The sequence below is a fragment of the Cervus canadensis genome, chromosome 18 (assembly GCF_019320065.1).
Source record: "Cervus canadensis isolate Bull #8, Minnesota chromosome 18, ASM1932006v1, whole genome shotgun sequence".
NCBI classification, from domain to species: Eukaryota; Metazoa; Chordata; class Mammalia; order Artiodactyla; family Cervidae; genus Cervus; species Cervus canadensis.
In genome coordinates this window covers 1,515,805-1,534,766 of record NC_057403.1, presented here as the reverse complement: position 1 = coordinate 1,534,766, position 18,962 = coordinate 1,515,805, and the positions used below count along the sequence as shown (strand labels likewise).

Sequence of the window (18,962 nt, the reverse complement as noted above, 5' to 3'; positions counted from 1 at the left end):
GCTTTCCTTCCAAGGAGTAAGCGTCTTTTAATTTCATGGCTGCAATCACCATCTGCAGTGATGTGGAGCCCAAAAAAATAAAGTCTGCCACTGTTTCCCCATCTATTTGCCAGGAAGTGATGGGACCGGATGCCATGATCTTAGTTTTCTGAATGTTGAGCTTTAAGGCAACTTTTTCACTCTCCTCTTTCACTTTCATCAAGAGGCTCTTTAGTTCTTCTTCACTTTCTGCCAAATGTTTTCATCTGCATTTCTGAGGTTATTGATATTTCTCCCGGCAATCTTGATTCCAGTTTGTGCTTCCTCCAGCCCAGTATTTCTCATGATGTACTCTGATATAAATTAAATAAGCAGGGTGACGTTATACAGCTTTGATGTACTCCTTTTCCTATTTGGAACCAGTCTGTTGTTTCATGTCCAGTTCTAACTGTTGCTTCCTGACCTGCATACAGATTTCTCAAGAGGCAGGTCAGGTGGTCTGGTATGTCCATCTCTTTCAGAATTTCCAGTTTATTGTGATCCACACAGTCAAAGGCTTTGGCATAGTCAATAAAGCAGAAATAGAGGTTATTCTGGAACTCTCTTGCTTTTTCAATGATCCAGCAGATATTTGCAATTTGATCTCTGGTTCCTCTGCCTTTTCTAAAACCAGCTTGAGCATCAGGAAGTTCACGGTTCACATATTGTTGAAGCCTGCCTTGGAGAATTTTGAGCATTACTTTACTAGCTTGTGAGATGAGTGCAATTGTATGGTACTTTGAGCATTATTTGGCATTGCCTTTCCTTGGGATTAGCATGAAAATTGACCTTTTCCAGTCCTGTGGCCACTGCTGAGTTTTCCAAATTTGCTGACATATTGAGTGCAGCACTTTCACAGCATCACCTTTAGGATTTGAAATAGCTCAACTGGAATTCCATCACATCCACTAGCTTTGTTTGTAGTGATGCTTTCTAAGGCCCACTTGACTTCACATTCCAGGATGTCTGGCTCTAGGTGAGTGATCATACCATCGTGATTATCTGGGTCATGAAGATCTTTTTTGTATAGTTCTTCTGTGTATTCTTGCCACCTCTTCTTAATATCTTCTGCTTCTGTTAGGTCTATACCATATCTGTTCTTTATTGAGCCCATCATTGCATGAAAAGTTCCCTTGGTATCTCTACTTTTCTTAAAGAGATCTCTAGTCTTTCCCATTCTATTGTTTTCCTCTATTTCTTTGTACTGATCACTGAGGAAGGCTTTCTTTTCTCTCCTTGCTATTCTCTGGAACTCTACATTCAGATGGGTATATCTTTCCTTTTCTCCTTTGCTTTTCGCTTTTCTTCTTTTCACAGCTATTTGTAAGCCCTCCTCAGACAGCCATTTTGCTTTTTTGCATTTCTTTTTCTTGGGGATGGTTGATCCCTGTCTCCTGTACAATGTGACGAACCTCCGTCCATAGCTCATCAGGCACTCTGTCTATCAGATCTAGTTCCTTAAATCTAATTCTCACTTCCACTGTATAATCGTTAGGGATTTGATTTGTCATACATGATGGTCTAGTGGTTTTCCCTACTTTCTTCAAGTCTGAATTTGGCAATAAGGAGTTCATGATCCGAGCCACAGTCAGCTCCCAGTCTTGTTTTTGCTGACTATATAGAGCTTCTCCATCTTTGGCTGCAAAGAGTATAATCAATCTGATTTTGGTATTGACCATCTGGTGATGTCCATGTGTATAATCTTCTCTTGTGTTTTTGAAAGAGGATGTTTGCTATGACCAGTGTGTTCTCTTGTCAAAACTTTTATCTAGTCATTAGCAGGTGCTTAATAATATTTAAAATGTAAATATCCTTACCATAAAGGCCCTGTGTGGGATGCTTGTAGAGTACCATATCCTGTATAAAAATGAAAAATAAACTTCTTAAAGCAAAGGGCACACAGAACTAGAATTTAGTTATTATAATTTATTATTCAAAACTCTACTACATAAGGACTTGCAAAAAAAAAGAAAAGATGTTTTCTCATGGACAGCCTCATGATTTCACTTTCCATGACAGGTAGTCCCACTGAATGAATGGTTATTGTAATGTGCCTTGATGATCATATACTTTATATTTAATCAAGAAACTTTCATTCCACTAATATGGTAGACTTTGCCATGTTTGATTACTTAAATTTTAATTAACACATGAAATGTAAAAATTTTGTCCTTTGCTCACATGCAGTCATACTTTAAATAATCATAGTGACATGGGGTTAGGGACTACCATACCAGCGAGCAAAGATATGCAACATTTCTATTACTGCAAAAACTTAACAGAAATTGCTGGGATAACTATTTATCCCTGGTATTTAATGACAAGTTTTCCAGTTCATCAGTTAGGATATATGGGCAGATATAAAACAGTCGGGATGCTGTGAAAGACTAGAAAGTATTTTATTTGGTCTTGTGTGCCCCAGGACCCAGGGGGAAAGAAAAAGGAAGTGACTTCATAAGAGCCTGGGTCAGACTTACCTGCTGCTATTGGCGGGTCTATTGGGGGTGGTGGCACGGCAGCGGCTATGGCTACTGAGGGGACAAAGACATTGCTGGTTGTAATTCTGGGGAATACTCATTCGCATGAGCCCTCCTGGAAGCTGCCGTTTTCTCACCAGGACATGGCCCCACTCAATGGTGCCACCAGAACAGTTTTTGCAACAAATGCTCAAGGAGCTTCTCTAAGTAGAAAACAAAAGGCCACAACTAGAAACAAGAAAATTACAGATGAAAAAGCTCACCAGTAAAGGCAGAAATCATCCACAAATATGATATCAAAAGCAGCAGCAGTTATGAGGAGAGTATAAAATGCAAGGTATTGAAAATATATTTGAAATTAAAGACTGGCAACTTAAAACAATCTTATTTATATATAGACTGCTATATCAAAACCTCAGAGTAACCACAAACTGAAAGTCTACAATAGGTACACACATAAAAAAGAATAAGGAATTGGAAAAAAAAAAAAAACAACCCTCAAAGTTGGGCAACAAATCATAGGAGGACAAAACAGGAAATGAAAAGACATACAAAACAAATCAATAACATTTAACAAAATGGCTGTAAAAACAAACCATTGATCATTACCTTAAAGATAAACGAATCAAATGCTCCAACCTAAAGATGTAGACTGGCTCAGTAAATTAAAAAAAAAAAAAAAAGTATGTATTCTAAGAGACCCACTTCAGATGTAGGGACACATACAGAATGAAAATGAGGGGATGGAAAAAGGTATATCATATAAATCAAAAGAAAGCTGAAGTAGCAGTACTTATATCAGAAAAAAAAAAAAAAGACCTTAAAGAGTGTTACATGAGACAAAGAAGGACACTGCATAGTTATCATCAGTCCAAAAACATGTAACATGTGAATCCAACATGGGAGCACCTAAATATATTAGTAAATTCTAATAGACATAAAAGGGGAAATCGACAGTAACACAACATCGGGGGGGGGGGGGTTTAACACCCTACTTTCATCAGTGGACAGATCATCCAGAAAAATCAGTAAGGAAACATAGGTCTTAAATGACACATTAGACCAGATGCACTTAATTGGTATTTATAGAGCATTCCATTGAATAGTAGCAAAATCCATGTACTTCTCATACTTCTCAAGTGCACATAGAACATTCTCCAGGATTGATCATATGCTGGGCCACAAAGTGAGCCTTGGTAAATTAAAGAAAATTGAAATCATATCAAGAATCTTCTCCAACCACAATGTTATGAGATTAGAAATCAATTACAGGAAAAAAAGCTGTAAACATACACACACGTGGAGCCTAAACAATATGCTACCAAGCAACCCATGGATCACTGAAGATATCCAAGAGAGAATAAATACCCAGAGACAAATGAAAATAAAAGCATGATAATCCAAACCTATGGGACACAACAAAATTAGCTCTAGAAGGGAAATATATAGCAATAACATCTTAGGAAATAAGTAAATCCCCACATAAACATCCTAACTACACCTAGAACAATGAGAGAAAGAACAAACAAAACCCAAAGTTAACAGAGCATAAAGATCAATGTAGAAATCCCTGAAATAGAGATGAAGAAAACAATGGCAAAGATCAATGAAACTAAAAGCTGGTTCTTTGACAAGGTTGACAAGATTGTTAAACCTTTAGCCAGATTTCATCAAGAAAAAAAAGGGGATCAATAAAATTAGAAATTAAAAAGGTGACGTTTCAGCTGATACCACAGGAATTATTATTATTATTATTTAGTCACTTCAATCATGTCTGACTCTTTGTGACCCCATGCACTGCAACCCACCAGGCTCCTCTGTCTGTGGGATTCTCCAGGCAAGAATACTGGAGGGGCTTGTCATTTCCTTCTCAAATACAAAGGATCATAAGAGACTACTACAAGTAACTATATGCCAATAAAGTTGGGACAAAGTTCCCAAGTTAGGACAACTTGGGAAAATTCTTAGAAAGACACAACCTCCCAAGACTGAACCAGGAAGAAATAGGAAATATGAACAGACCAATCACAAGCACTGAAATTTAAATTGATATAAAAACTCCCAACAAAGAAAAGCCCAGGACCAGACTGTTTCACAGGCAAATTGTATCAAACATTTATAAAAGGGTTAACAGCTATCCTTCTGAACCTATTTCAAAACATTGTGGAGGAAGGAACACTCTAAAACTTATTCTATGAGGCCATCATCACCCTGATACCAAAATCAGAAAAAAATACCACAAAAAAAGACAATTACAAGCCAAGAGCACCAACATAGATGCAAAAATGCTCAACAAAATATTAGCAATCCAAATCCAGCAGTATATTTAAAGAATCATATCCCATGATTGAATGGGATTTATTCCAGTGATGCATGCCGTTTTCAATATTCACAAATCAATCTGTGTGATACAGCCAATCAACAAATTGAAGTCTAAAAACCACATGATCATCTTAATAGATGCATAAAAACAGTTGAGAAAATGCAGCACCCATTTATGATAAAAACTCCAAAAAATAGGCACAAACGGAACATGCCTCAACACAATAGAGGCAATATATGACAGACCTACAGCCAACATCATATTCAACAATGAAAAGCTGAAAGCCTTTTATCTAAGGTCAGGAACAACAGAAGGATGTCCACTTTCACCATGTTATTTCAACATATTTTTGAAAGTTCTATCCTTGGCAATTAGAGAAGAAATTAAAAGGAATGTAAATTGGAAAAGAAGAAATAAAACTGTCACTGTTTGTAGGTGTCATGATTCTATACATGGAAAATCCTAAAGATGCTACCAGAAAATGACTAGAGCTCATCAATGAGTTTGGTAGAGTTGTAGGATACAGAATTAATACATAGAAATCTGTTACATTTCTATACACTAACAATGAGAGATCAGAAATAGAAAATTAAAGAAACAATCCCATGTACCATCACATCAAAAAGAATAACTAGGAATAAACCTACCTTAGGAGACAAAAGACCTGTATTCTGAAAAGTATAATACACTGATGAAAGAAATCAAAGATGACACAAACAGATGGAAAGCTATATCATGATCTTGGGTTGGAAGAATCAATATTGTCAAAATGACTATTACTCCAGGCAACCTACAGATACAGTGCAGTTCCTATCAAATTACCAATGGCATTTTTCATAGAACTAGAACAGAAAATCTTAATATTTGTATGGAGGAAACAAAGGACCTCTAAATAGCCAAAGCAGTCTTGAGAAAGAAAAATGGAGTTGAAAGAATCAAGCTCCCTAACTTCGGACTGTACTACAAAGTTATGGTAATCAAGACAGTGTAGTAGTAGCACAGAACAGAAATATAGATCAATGGAACAGAATGGAAAGTCCACAAATAAAACCACCCACACGGTCAATTAATCTGTGACAAAGGCAAGAATATACAATGGAGAAAAGACCGTCTCCTCAATAGTGGTGCTGGGATAACCACACAGCTACATGGAAAAGAATGAAATTAGAACATTCTCTAACACCATACACAAAACTAAAATGGGTTCAGTCGCTCAGTCGTGTCCTACTCTTTGCAACCCCATGGACTGCAGCACACCAGGCTTCCCTGTCCATCACCAACTCCTGGAGCTAAGACAAGATACTATAAAACTCTCAGAGGGAAACAAAGTCAGAACAGTCTTTGACATAAGTTGTAGCAGTATCTTTTTTGATCCATCTCCTATAGTAATGGGGAAAAAAAAAGATGAACAAATGGGATCTAATTAAATTCAAAAGCTTTTTGCTCAGGTTAGGAAACCATAAACAAAATGAAAGGCCACCCACAGAATGGGAGAAAATATTTGCAAACAATACAACTGACAAAGGATTAATTTCCAAAATTTAGAAACAGCTCCTGCAGTTCTAAAAAGAGAATAAAAATGGGCAGAAGACCTAAACAGACATTTCTCCAAAGAAGACATACAGATGGCCAAGAGACATATGAAAAGATGCTCAACATTGCTAACTATTAAGAGAAATGCAGACCAGAACTACAATGAGACAGGACCTCACACCTGTCAGAATGGCCAGCATCAAAAAGTCTACAAACAATAAATGCTGCAGAGGGTATTCAGAAAGGGAACCTTCCTGTGCTGTTGGTGAGAGTGTAAATTGGTACAGCTACTATGGAGAACAGTATGGAGGTTCCATAAAAAGCTAAAAATAGAACTATCATATGATTCAGCAATCACACTCCTGGGCCTAGATCTGGAGAAAACCATGGTTCAAAAGGGTTCATGCTCCCCAGTGTTTACTGAAGCTCTGTTTACAACAGGGAAGACATGGAAGCAACCTAAATGCCCATCAACAGAGGAATGGATTAAGAAGATGTGGTGCATAGATATAATGATTTATTAGTTAACCATTAAAAAAGAAAAAAATTATACTAACATGGACGACCTGGTGATTATCATACTAAGTAAAGTAAGATGGACAAATATCATATGATATTGCTTATATAAGGATCTAAAAAAGTGATACAAATGAATGTATTTACAAAACAGAAATAGACTCACAGACTTAGAAAACAAACTTAAAGTTGCCAAAGGTGGGTCAGGGGATAAATCGGGGGTTGGGGAGTGACATATATATACTACTTTATTTAAAATAAATAATCAGCAAGGACCTACTGTATAGCACAGGGAACTCTTCAATATTCTGAGTAACCAAAATGAGAAAAGAATTTGAAAATATAGATATATGTATAACTGAATCCTTCTGTTATACACCTGAAACACAACAATGTAAATCAACTATAGTCCAATGCAAAGTAAAATTTTTAAAAAAGCAGTTAGATTTCAGATTAGACTTTTCTAAAGAACCAGATACCACCTTTATCTGCAAGTAAAATATCATTTCTTTGTCCCCTCTCCCCCTGTGAAGGTGTCAGAAAAATTCCATGAACATGGAAAACAAGATGATTTACAGTATTAAATTGAAGAAAAAAAGTGTCAGAGTAATCCACACTTTCTTTTCCATCTTTGAATCAGTTTCCATGAGCAACATTCACTGATAACTTACCTATGCTAAGCATGATATCATATGCTAGGGATGAAGAGGTCAATAAGACATGGCAGCTATATGCAAGCACTTTACATATATATGTCTGTCATATCAAATATCTATTTTGGAATAATTTTAAACTAACAAAATTTGAAAAAAATGTATAGAGATTGAGTGCATATTTTAAATTTGACAAGTCAGCAAAACATCTCAGACAAATCTTTGGAGAGGTGAATGAGAACATTTACTTCATCAGTATATTATTTTCTCTTTAAAATACTCACCATATGTCTAAGCAAAACTTGTCAAGGATCCACTGCTTAGGGCAAAACAGTAGAATGGAGAGAAGAGAAAAAACCCAAGGTTCATGAATTCTTTCATGGAAGAAAATTTGAAATTCTAGTGGGGAAACCAAAAGAGGGCAAGAATGATTAGTTGTTATCTTCAAATGGAAGCTCATATCCATCAGTTTTTAAAAACATCATTAATTACTGTAATCCAAAGTAGCAAAAACAATAGGCACTTAATATTCACTGAACAAATGAATACATACATTTTGTGGCTGAAGGAGTCAAAGCAATAAAATCCCCCAATCAACCTGTTAAGGATAACAGACATTCTCCATTTAAGGATTCTTCAGCTTTAATCATGGAGTTGGACTTTCTGAAGAAAAAAAAAAAGGTTGAGATAATTGCTATATTAGGTATGAATGAAAGTTGGCTTTAAAACCCTGGACATTGTTGCTTATTTCCCCCGGTCATTGGTATTGATTTATACAGTGATAAAAACAGGTAGGCAAACTCATGAATGGTAGATTCCCCACCCCACCACTCAGAATGTTGGAATTCTTGTCTCAGAAACCTGTGAATGTTATTTCTCATTGCAAAAGCACTTTGCTGATATGAGTTAGCTTAAGAATCTGAGATGGGAGAACCATAATATAGTATGCTTCAAGCTACCACATTTGCGGCAACTTGTTACAGTAGCAATAAAAAAATGTAGTTGATGAACATTTAAACATTGTATACTTTATATTCCAGCATGGATAGCCTGTAGCTTTTGAAAATAAAGATACCTGATAACCCCTGATCTTCTACCCATATACCTGCATGGAAATAATTGAAAGGTATTGTCATTTTAACCAGGTGCATGAGCACTGAAACCATCAGCTACCTTCCTTAAAAATTACTCCCAGCAGCCCCACCTATTAATAAAGCCTGCATGACCCCTCTGCAGTGTGAGTCACAACTCCATCAGGTCATTATTCGACACTTAAGAGTGTGAATAGGGTAACTGTGTTACTTCCAACCCTGTGAAAACATGAGGAAGGAAATAAGCATCAAGGGTAAGAGATGCTAGAGGAGGATGCAGAAATATTTGACATGTTACATAAGGTCATTTTGTTCTGTTTGCCAAGATATTTTCCATTATTTCTACCAACCAATGTATACTTGACTCTCATGCACCTATCTTCTTTGCACAATAAACCACAATGAAATAAAGTCTAGTCATTTGCTGGACACGCCATGCCATTTCCTGCCTTATTGTCTTTGAACATGCTTTCTTTCCTGTATGGGATGTTCTTTCTTTTTATTCCTGCCAGACTGCATTCATTTCATTCAAAACCAAAATGAAGATTCAATGCTGTGCATATTTTCTGGGAAGCAGCAGCATGCTCAGTTCTTCTTTCCTCACTTAGGAGTGAGTTCAGGTTTCATAAGATAGGATCAATAAAACGCATGTATCCTAGTAATGTCCTTTTTGATGATAATGAGCATGCATTGCTTCATTTGTTTATTCATAAATATTAAGCATCTTATATATGCTATCCATTGTGTAAGGCACAAATGACATAACTATGAAAAAATACAGGTCATTCTATCCTGGAGCTTATGGCAGAATTTAATGATGATGTGAAGGTCATCTCCCATCTTTATAACCACAGGGCTAACACAGTGCCTGAGATACGAGGTATCTGATAAATATTCAAAGGAAAGAAAGAAAGAAGAGAGAATGGGAGAATGAAAGGGAAAGAGAGCAGAAGGAAGAATGGGAAAGAGAGATTAATGAGAAATGGAAACAGGAGAGAGAAGAAGAGGCAGAGAAAAGACAAAGGAATGAGTTCCCTGAATACTAAGTTCTTCCAACCCAAATTCAGGCTGGAGCTGGCCCCGAGGAAAGAGCAGTAAGCAAATTTGTATAGAACATGCATAACTGCCATCTTGACAGAGATTCATTTTTATTTAATGTCGAATATCAAAGAGTGATGCTATGTTTCACAAACTTTCCCACTGAATTATTCTAATAGCAGAAGAGTGAGGGAGAACCTCCAGAGGCTCTCAATCCACTAGAAGAGGGGGATTTCTTTTAAGTCTCTGGATTTATTTGAAAAATTCATGTAAATTTTATACTCCACTCATAATACAGCCATGTTAGTTTAAATATAAAAAACATTAGTTTTCTCTAAAATTAGCTAGTAAAATTGATGCTCTAGGAAATGGCATCCACAGTTACTGTGTATCTCTGCTTGTCATGCCCAGCACACCACCACCTACTCTGCAGTAACAGGCAGATACCAGTTTGCAAGGAGATGGAGTGGGGAACCATCTGGGTGGTCTATGAAAATGTCCACAATGACCGCCACTGGAAACAGTACATGGGACTTTTCGCCATGAACCATAAAGATGGGAGATACGCCCACACAAAGAATCATCTGCTCTTTATATGCTTGGAGTCCACTAAGCATTTTAAAACAGCAATTACTATTTAAGAAGTTCCATTTTAGCTGTTGCTAAATCAGTTAATAATATGTATTTTCCTTTTAATATCTTTCTGAGGAGACTAAAGTGCCTCTCACATAATTTCATTAATCTGCACAACACTTCCTTTCCAAAGATGGACTTTTTCATCACTTAAAGTACCTTATTTTATACCAAGTTAAAATATCTAATATCAAACATTTCTCTGGCTTAAGTAATAGCAATGTTTATAACTGGATGGCACAGTTTGAGCTTTAAATCTAGAGAATATGTTGCTATTAAGTTAATACAATAATATGGTTGGGACTATAAGACTTTTCTAATTCATGGATATGTTATATTTACATTTGTCTATTTAAATTCATAGAAATATATTTATAGTAGTAGATGCTTCACTTATTAGTAATGACCAGTTCTGGATATAATAATTTAAATAGATATTATTAATGTAAGCATATGTAAATATAAATGGTGCTCTTTCAATTAGTCAGAATATGTAAAAAGATGGGGCTTCCCTGGTAGCTCAGTAGGTAAAGAATCTGCCTGCAGTGCAGGAGACCTGGGTTCAACCCAGGGATTGGAAGGCAAGTCAGGAAGATCCCCTGGAAAAGGAAATGGCAAACCATTCCAGTGTCCTTGCCTGGAAAATCTCATGGACAGAGGAGCCTGGTAGGCTGCAGTCCATGGGGTTACAAAGAGTCGAACGTGACTGAACGACTAACACTTGTACTTGTAAAAAGATACTGATATTCTGCAGAACTGAATGTCTTAGGTACTTGAGGGCCGATTAGAACCTCTCCCTTTCTATGTTTAATAGAACGTTGTATAGAATATTTGAGAATTATTTCCCAAAAGACCTTGGAACCACCCATTCCCATTATTCAAATAATTCTGCCTGGAAGTTGCTCTCTTCCTGTCAGGATGAGAGGATGGTTTATAAAGCCACCCCACAGAGAGAAGGTATTGGTAGTAGGCATTTTCCAGTGTGTGAAGTGGAATACAGCATGCCCCCAACCTGCTAAAATCGCTGGAACATAATGAAAGCATAAAAAGACTATGCATTTAGAATAACAGAACTACTAAGGCATTTTTAAACTTTAAAATAGGTGCAGAGGGATACCAGCATCTCTGTCTGAAATTAATATGATAATTACCAGTTTTTACATTAACAAGTGCTCAGTCCAATATGAGTCAATTCACACAAATATTAGTTTTTTTATGGACTGATGATACTGCAGTGATCAAGACGGGGGTGGGGGGGAAGCATCTTTTTTATGGTGCTTACAGTCTGGTTGGTGAGATATAAATCAGAAATCCTCAGGTTGTGAGGAATGTTTATTGTCAAAGTTCTGTCAGGGAAAGTGAAGCAGGTTGTAGAACAGTGCACTGGCAAAGTGGACTCTGTGCAGGTTTGTCCAGGGTTGGTAGGTGAGTTTTACAAATGAAAAAAAGGAACCATGTAAGTAAATACCCAAGGAGACAAGAGGACCAATAAGCTTGTCTTATCCTGTGAGTAGTAAAAATACTGAAAAGGTGTGAATAAGGAATGTGATAAGTGATAAATCCAGAAATAAGCAGAATACAGGCCACATAAGCCCAGTAGTGATGGTGAGGAGTTACATGTGAGGAGTGTTACAGAAATTCTTTGATTTCAGCAGCAACATTTCTTGTTCTTATTTATGGCTTAAAAAAGATCACTCTGTTGTGTAGGGAAAATAAATGAAACAAAGGAAAGAGTGGACAGCAAGAGAGCAGTTAGGAGAAATCATGATGGTCTAGAAGATGGGGAGAGGGGACTTATTAACACCTACATGTTATGTTGTGCAGGGATCTGAAACCACAAGATTACCTCAAAAGATGCATACACAACAAAAGCATTTGATAAAATTCAACATCTGTTCATGATAAACATACTTACCAAAGTGGGTATAGAAGGAATATATCTCAACATAACAAAAGCTATTTATGACAAACCCACAGCCGACTTAATACTCAGTGGTGAAAAGTTGAGGTTCTTCCTGCTAAAATCTGGAACAAGACAACCACTCTATTCAACACAGTCCTAACCACAGCAATGAGATAGTAAAAATATAAGGCATCCATACTGGAAGGGAAGAGGCAAAATTGTCATTATATGCAGATGATATACTATATATATTGATAGTGTTAGTCACTCAGTCATGTCCAAGTCTTTGTGACCCCATGGACTGTGGCCCCTCCAGGCTCCTCTGGCAATGGAATTTTCCAGGCAAGGATACTGGATGGGTAGCCATTTCCTTCTCCAGGTGATCTTCCCGATCCAGGGATCAAACCTGGGTCTTCTGCATTGCAGGCAGATTCTTTACCATCTGAGCCCTGAGGGAAGCCCATATATATTGGTAGAAAAACCCTTAACACTCCACACAAAAGCTACTAGAATTGATACATGAATTCAGTGAAATAGTAGAATACAAGGTTAAAATACAGAAATCTGTTGCATTTTTTTACTAACAGTGAAATATTAGAAAATATAAAACAATCCCTTCTAAAATTGAATCAAAAAATAAAATACTTAGGAATAAACCTGACCAAGAAGGTGAAAGACTTCTATGCTGACAATATTAAAACTGATAAAGGAAATTGAAGATAATTTAAAGAAATGGGATGATAGCCCATGATACTGTATTAGAAGAATTAATATTATTAGCATAACCATATAATGCAAAGCAATCTACAGATTTAATGCAATCCCTATCAAATTGCCCATGAATTTTTTTTTAAACAGAACTAGAAGAAATAACCCTAAAATTCATATGGAACTATAAAAGACCCAGAATTGCCAAAGTAATCCTGAGGAGGGTGGGGGTGGGGAAGCTGGAGGCATAAGCCTACTAGACTTCAGACAACACTAGAAAGTAAACAAAACAGCACAGTTTTGGCACAAATCAGACATCAGTGGAACAGAATAGGGCCCCAAAATAAACCCACATGCCTACAGTCAATTAATCTTTGGCAAGGGAGACAGAATAGACATGGAGAAAAGACACTTTTCAGCAACTGGTGTTTGGAAAACTGGACAGCTGTATGTAAATCAATGAAGTTAGAATACACCCATGTGCCAGCACAAAAATAAACTCAAAATAGCTTAAAAACCTAATATAATATGTGACACCTCAAATCTCCTAGAAGAGAACATAGGCAAAACCTTCTGCATAAAGCATAGTGATGTTTTCTTAGGTCACTGTCCCAAGGCAATAGAAATAATACATAAATAGATCTTCCCAACCCATGGATTGAACCTAGGTTTCCCTCATTGCAGGTGGGTTCTTTACCAGCTGAGCCACCAAGGAAGCCCAATAAAAATAAAAGCAGAAATAAACAGATGAAAACTAATGAAACATAAGCTTTTCCATAGCAAAGGAAATCATAAACACAAAGACAACCTACAGAATGGGAGAAAAGTATTTGCAAATTAGGCAACTGACAAGGGATTAATTTCCAATATATACAAACAGATCACATAAATCAATAACAAAAAAACAATAAAAAAATGGGCAGAAGGCCTAAATAGATATTTCTCCAAAGAAGACATATAGTTGGCCAGTAGACACAGAAGATGTTCAATATTGCCAATTATTAGAGAAATGCAAATCAAAACCACAATGAGAAAGCACTCATATAAGTCAGAATGGCCATCATCAAAATGTCTATGGGTGGGGAGGGATGTAGGAGGGGGGGTTCCAGGATGTTGAGTGGACACATATATACCTATGGCCAATTCATGTTGATGTATGGCAAAAACCATCACAATATTCTAAAGTAATTATCCTCCAATTGAAATTAATTTTTAAAAACTCTACAAACAATAAATGCTGGAGAGAGTGTGGAGTAAAGGGAACTCTCGTACACTGTTGGTGGGAATATAAATTGGTACAGGTACTATGGAGGACAGTATGGATGTTCCTTAAAAAACTAAGAGCTACCATGTGATCCTGTAATCCTGCTCCTGGGCATAGATAGAAAGATGTGTATATATACTGTCAACATATCATTTGTGTTTATAGTTATGAGTCTGGATGAGAACAGTTTTAACTGAAAATGTATTTGGAGCAGAGTGACAAAAGATTTATCCCTAATTTGACCAAGTAAACATCAGAAGTAAGTTAGAAGGAGCCAGCAAAAGAACTTGGGAAGCAGTATCCAGAGAAGTAGGAGGAAAATCAGGAGACTGAGGATCCTCAGAAGGCAAAGAAGAAAGTGCTTCATAAAGAGGTAATTAACTGTGTGGAATGCTGCTTTGTTCAAGTGAGATGAAGCTGATAATTGCCACTGGACATACCTAGATGATCCTTGGAGAGCTGGTCAAACTACTAATAGTAGTATAGTGCAGGCCAACCTACTAATAGGAGTGTATTGAGTACATCATGAGAGTGAAGACTGGAAACCTGTAGGTTTAAGCAGTTTTAAGTCATTTTCCCAGAAGGGATCACAGAGTATTGCAGTGGTAGCTGGAGAAACATTGAGTCAAGGCAATTTTTTTTGTTTTTTAATATGAGTTACTATAGAGGATATTTTACTATAATAGCAGTGTTCCAGCTTATCAAAGTCTACATCTTTATTAATAATTATCCCTTCCAAATGTTTAGAAAAAAACTTAATTAGAACCATTCAGTGACAGACTTTATTCTCTTGGGTTCCAAAAATCACTTGAGATGGTGACTGCTGCCATGAAATTAAAAGATGCCCCTTGGAAGTCAAGCTATGACCAACCTAGATAGCATATTAAAAAGCAGAGACAATACTTTGCCAACAAAGGTCTGTCTTATCAAAGCTATGGTTTTTCCAGTTGTCATGTATGGATGTGAGGGTTGGACCAAAAAGAAAGCTGAGTGCCAAGAATTGATGCTTTTGAACTGTGGTATTGGAAAAGACTCTTGAGAGTCCCTTGGACTGTAAGGACATCAAACTAATCAATCCTAAAGGAATCGATCCTGAATATTCATTGGAAGGACAGATGCTGAATCTCCAATATTTTGGCCATCTGATACAAAGAGCCAACTCATTAGAAAAGACGTTGATACTGGGAAAGATTGAAGGCAGGAGGAGAAGGGGATAACAGAGGACGAGATGGTTAGATGGCATCACTGAGTCAATGGACATGAGTTTGAGCAAGTTCCAGGAGATGGTGAAGAACAGCGAAGCCTGGTGTGCTGCAGTCCATGGGGTCGCAAAGAGTTGGACATGACCAAGTGACTGAACAACAACATACTATTCAAGATTTCATAGCATAGGCTAAAATCTCAAAGATGGAGAGGGGCTTGTAGTCTCCCAGTCTTCTCCAGTCTCCCATTTGCTCCTTTGATTCATTTCTATAGATTAACCTCCAGTGTCTCTGCTGAACAACTGAACACTACCCAGGATAGAAGTTATTACTGTTACACTTTAACAATTTTTTGAGGGGAGTATCTCTGATATCAGTAATATAAATCTTGGATTATTTTGTTCCACAACTAAGATTCCAGAAGACAAGACTGATTCTGATAGTGTGCAAATCTTTGTTTTATAGCTTTGATTGTGTCCTGACTATGGAAAGCCATAGGAAATAGGTGTTTCTGTTGCCACTAGTATCATCTGACTAAAAATACAAAGGTTAGGTTGAATTAAAAGAAGAATAGTGTGAAAATCAAAGAAGGTGACCATCTTTGACTTTCCTCTTCTAATTATATCAGGCTTAATAAACTGTAGTGATGTTAGGTTTATCCAATTTGGGAGGCAGGTTTTTATGTTTTGGTCCCAATCTTGAAGAAGCTCTGGATCAAATAGGAGTAGTAGAGACAAGACATTTTCTATAGTCTGTAAAATGCTCTCACTGTATACAGTGGTGTACAGGGGGCTCTGCACAGAGCATCCAGAGGGTTGATCCCAAATTCAATTCTTAGCCTTTCTTCCCAGAATACATGGTTCTCCCTGATCAAGATGGTACTTAAGAGAAAAGAGAACATTCTAAGATGAGAAGAAGCCCCACACTTTCAAAGGTCTATGCTGTATGTAGGTTTTTGACAATCAAGAAAATGTGTAGGGGCTCTTAAAAATAAAAAACATATTAACAGCATACTGAGCACTTACTATGTACTAGGTAAATAACTTAATTTCATCATATTAACAAACTCTATAAAGCAGCTTGCCTAATTTAATCTCTCTTTTACAATGAGCAAAGGGAGCACATGGAATGAGTTGTTTATCTGAAGTCATAATACCATGGACTAGTTCATGCCAGTAAGTTCAACTTCAGAGCCTAACTAATGCTTGACTCTTAAAACTAAACAGAGTGTGAGGTTGTAGAAACTATAACTTATGAGGAATCAAGAAAACAACTCCTGTCTCTTCATTTCCGGGCTAAACATCCTGAGAGCATCTGAGACAGTGAAGGTCACAGTTAGAACATTTAAATACTTGAAGCAAAGTATTTTTCCCACACAAGATGTTCATGTGACTCCAGATAGTAGAGCTAGGAGTGAAATATCAAAGTTTTAAGAGGCAGAATTGATCTAATAAAAGGATGCATTGATTTAAAAAAGAAAAGTCTCCTCTGTCATTAGGTAGTAAGCCAAAACCAGATGTCTGGAATTGTTTGGTTACGTGCCATCTACCACAATCATAAGACCGGCCAAAATGAACATATCTCAGTGTAAAAGTGCTAAGAAATAGAAAAAAAAATTACATTCCAATTAAGCTTTAGAAATATTCTCCAGAAATAAAAACAAACTCTCATGTTTCTGGCCATGCTATGGTTTAGAGCTATTGGTTGAAGAATACATCTGTAGATCATGGTTTTGGGTATCTTCCAAGAGAAAATAGAATGTTAATGATCTGATACAAATTTTAATAGATCTAGTGATACTGCTGCTTACAAGTTGCATAAAAAGTCTCTGAATCTCTATTTCTTCACCTATACAGAAATAATGTCTTTCTTCCAGAAACACCATACAGAATTGAGTTGACTCATAACATGACATTTTCCACAGTTTCTGGGATGTAATATGTAGCAAATATTTTCAGGTTATATATGAAAGTGAAAGTCACTCAGTCGTGTCCATCTCTTTGCTACCTCATGGACTATACAGTCCATGGAATTCTCCAGGCCAGAATACTGGAGCGGGTAGCTTTCCCCTTCTCCAGGAGGTCTTCCTAACCCAGGGATCAAACCCAGGTCTCATGCACTGCTGGAGGATTTTTTACCAGCAGAACCACCAGGGAAGCCCAAGAATACTGGAGTGGGTAGCCTATCCTTTCTCCAGCAGATCTTCCTGACCCAGGAATTGAACTGGGGTCTTCTGCATTGCAGGTGGATTCTTTAACAACTGAGCTATCAGGGAAGCCCTATATTCAGTTCAGTTCACTTGCTCAGTCATGTCTGACTCTTTGCAACCCCATGAACCGCAGCACGCCAGGCCTCCCTGTCCATCACCACCTCCCAGAATCCACCCAAACCCATGTCCATTGAGTCGGTGATGCCATCCAACCATCTCATCCTCTGTCCTCTCCTTCTCCTCCTGCCCTCAATCTTTCCCAGCATCAGGGTCTTTTTCCAATGAGTCAGCTCTTCGCATCAAGTGGCCAAAGTATTGGAGTTTCAGCTTCAACATCAGTCCTTCCAATGAACACTCAGGACTGATCTCCTTTAGAATGCACTGGTTGGATCTCCTTGTAGTCCAAGGGACTCTCAAGAGTCTTCAACACCACAGTTTGAAAGCATCCATTTTTCGGTGCTCAGCTTTCTTTATAGTCCAACTCTCACATCCGTACATGACCACTGGAAAAACCATAGCCTTGACTAGACAGACTTTTGTTGACAAAGTAATGTGTCTGCCCTATATTATATATATGTAAATAAATAGCATGGTGTATACTTACTGACAGCTTTTAAGTTGAGCAATCAGAGAAGACACACTTATTGGCATAGAGCTGCCATTAATTTTGTTAGCTTGTTTTCAATTAACTTATTTTATGTAATTTTAATGTAATTCTATGTATTTTATGTAAATTTAATGTATTTTAATGTAATTATTTTATGTAAGTTTCTATTTGTAGATGTATAATAGAAAATTAATGTATATCAAATACAGTACTATGAAGAAAATCAGTGATCACACAAAAGTAACCACAGTTACATTTTATTATGCAATGATCTCTTTCCCCAATACAAAGTTTTGGTTATTTTTGGTCTACTAAGTGCTGTAATCATGGCCTAGCTTTAATGATTCAGATATCTTCACATTAGTCCAAACTGAAATTGATGGATGCTAGAAATGGACTATGTTCTTCCTAAGCCAAAAATTATAGGCATGCATTTGATTTTGTTTTATAAATTCAAGGAATCTTAGGAACATACATAAATACCTTAGTTCATGGTATATTAAGAGTTTTGCTTTTTATACAGAATATAAAGAGCTGAGGAACACTGGTGGCGTGAGGGAAACAAAGGAATCCTTTTTTAAGCCAGGAAGTCCTGGCATTCTCTTTTGAGATCCTTCATTTTCAGGTGGGAGATGGCTTGGCACCAATTATTATACTAACTAACTTGCGAATTTTCCCTGGTAAATTATACAAGTCCTTTTCTTTCCAATTTTTGCATCTCTTAACATTCCTGAATAGGTTCTTCAAAATTAGAATGCTACATGTTAGTTATTTACATTCCTATCAA

At 36.9% G+C, this 18,962-nt stretch overlaps 1 long non-coding RNA gene across 1 annotated transcript; it reads left to right on the top strand.

Annotated features, from left to right (window-relative positions):
- The first annotated feature begins 6,399 nt into the window (after positions 1–6,399).
- Positions 6,400–17,690, top strand: LOC122421640. The gene is made up of 3 exons (XR_006263541.1): positions 6,400–6,661; positions 8,190–8,201; positions 17,667–17,690. It is a non-coding gene; the product is annotated as an uncharacterized LOC122421640 (long non-coding RNA).
- The last annotated feature ends 1,272 nt before the right edge of the window (positions 17,691–18,962 follow it).